Source organism: Arachis hypogaea, chromosome 2 (genome assembly GCF_003086295.3).
Source record: "Arachis hypogaea cultivar Tifrunner chromosome 2, arahy.Tifrunner.gnm2.J5K5, whole genome shotgun sequence".
NCBI classification, from domain to species: Eukaryota; Viridiplantae; Streptophyta; class Magnoliopsida; order Fabales; family Fabaceae; genus Arachis; species Arachis hypogaea.
This window is the reverse complement of record NC_092037.1, coordinates 66,960,826-66,962,897: the sequence shown is the minus strand read 5'-3', so window position 1 is coordinate 66,962,897 and position 2,072 is coordinate 66,960,826. Positions and strand designations below refer to the sequence as shown.

The 2,072-nt window shown below is 39.9% G+C and overlaps 1 non-coding gene across 1 annotated transcript; it reads right to left on the bottom strand.

The window, feature by feature from the left end:
* Positions 1–969: 969 nt before the first annotated feature.
* LOC112768017 (small nucleolar RNA R71) lies at positions 970–1,077 on the bottom strand. The gene has a single exon (XR_003185462.1). It is a non-coding gene; the product is annotated as a small nucleolar RNA R71 (small nucleolar RNA).
* Positions 1,078–2,072: the final 995 nt, after the last annotated feature.

Genomic DNA, 2,072 nt, shown 5'->3' with positions numbered 1-2,072 from the left:
CTTTTTTTAAAAAATGTTTTTCAAATCATATCTTCTCAATCACATCTTTTTTTTAACTAATCATATCTTCTTAACCACATCTTTTTCAAAACAGTTTTCAATCAAATCTTTTTTATTTCTAATTTCAAAATCTTTTTCAAAAATCACTTGATTTCTTCTCTGCTTTCATTTTCGAAAATTAAGTAATGTTTTTCAAAAATGTTTTCAAATTTTTTTTTTTACTTAATTTTCGAAAATCACTTCCCTTCTTCTCACATCCTTCTATTTATGGACTAACACTATTCCTTAATGCAAAATTCGAACTCCATCTCCTGTGATAAGTTCGAATTTTCTACTTCTGTCTTCTACTCTTCTTCTCCTCTGACACCTCAAGGAATCTCTATACTGTGACATAGAGGATTCCACATTTCTTGTTCTCTTCTCTCTCATATGAGCAGGAGCAAAGACAAAGGCATTCTTGTTGAGGCTGATCCTGAACCTGAAAGGACCTTGAAGAGAAAGCTAAGAGAAGCCAAAGCACAACTCTCTTTAGAGGACCTGACCGAATTCTTCAAAGAAGAAGAACACATGGCAGCTGAAAACAACAATGCCAACAATGCAAGGAAGGTGCTGGGTGACTTTACTGCACCTACTCCCGATTTCTATGGGAGAAGCATCTCTATCCCTGCCATTGGAGCAAACAACTTTGAGCTTAAGCCTCAATTAGTTTCTCTAATGCAACAGAATTGCAAGTTCCATGGACTTCCACTGGAAGATCCTCATCAGTTTTTGGCTGAGTTCTTGCAAATCTGTGACACTGTCAAGACTAATGGGGTTGACCCTGAGGTCTACAGACTTATGCTATTCCCTTTTGCTGTAAGAGACAGAGCTAGAACATGGTTGGACTCACAACCTAAAAAAAGCCTGGACTCTTGGGAAAAGCTAGTCAATGCCTTCTTGGCAAAGTTCTTTCCACCTCAAAAATTGAGTAAGCTTAGAGTGGAAGTCCAAACCTTCAGACAAAAGGAAGGAGAATCCCTCTATGAAGCTTGGGAAAGATACAAACAATTAATCAGAAAGTGTCCTTCTGATATGCTTTCTGAATGGAGCATCATAGGTATTTTCTATGATGGTCTCTCTGAACTATCCAAGATGTCCTTGGATAGCTCTGCTGGAGGCTCTCTTCATCTGAAGAAGACGCCTACTGAAGCTCAAGAACTAATTGAAATGGTTGCAAATAACCAATTCATGTACACTTCTGAAAGAAATCCTGTGAACAATGGGACTAGTCAGAAGAAAAGAGTTCTTGAGATTGACACTCTGAATGCCATATTGGCTCAGAACAAAATATTGACTCAACAAGTCAATATGATTTCTCAAAGTCTGTCTGGAATGCAAAATGCACCAAGCAGTACTAAGGAGGCTTCATCTGAGGAAGAAGCTTATGATCCTGAGAACCCTTCAATGGAAGAGGTGAATTACATGGGAGAACCCTATGGAAACACCTATAATCCTTCATGGAGAAACCATCCAAATTTTTCATGGAAGGATCAACAGAGACCTCAACAAGGTTTCAACAACAATAATGGTGGAAGAAACAGGTTTAGCAATAGCAAGCCTTTTCCATCATCTTCTCAGCAACAGACAGAGAGTTCTAAGCAGAATACTTCTGACTTAGCAACCATGGTCTCTGATCTGATCAAAACCACACAAAGTTTCATGACTGAAACAAGGTCCTCCATCAGAAACTTGGAAGGACAAGTGGGTCAGCTGAGCAAGAAGATTACTGAACTCCCTCCTAGTACTCTCCCAAGCAATACGGAAGAAAATCCAAAAGGAGAGTGCAAGGCCATCAACATGGCCGAATTTTGGGAGGAAGAAGAGGCAGTGAACGCCACTGAGGAAGGCCTCACTGGGCGTCCACTAGCCTCCAATGAGTTCCCCAATGAGGAACCATGGGAATCTGAGGCTCAAACTGAGACCATAGAGATTCCATTAGACTTACTTCTGCCATTCATAAGCTCTGATGAGTATTCTTCCTCTGAAGAGGATGAGTATGTCACTGAGGAGCAAGTTGCTAAATACCTTGGAGC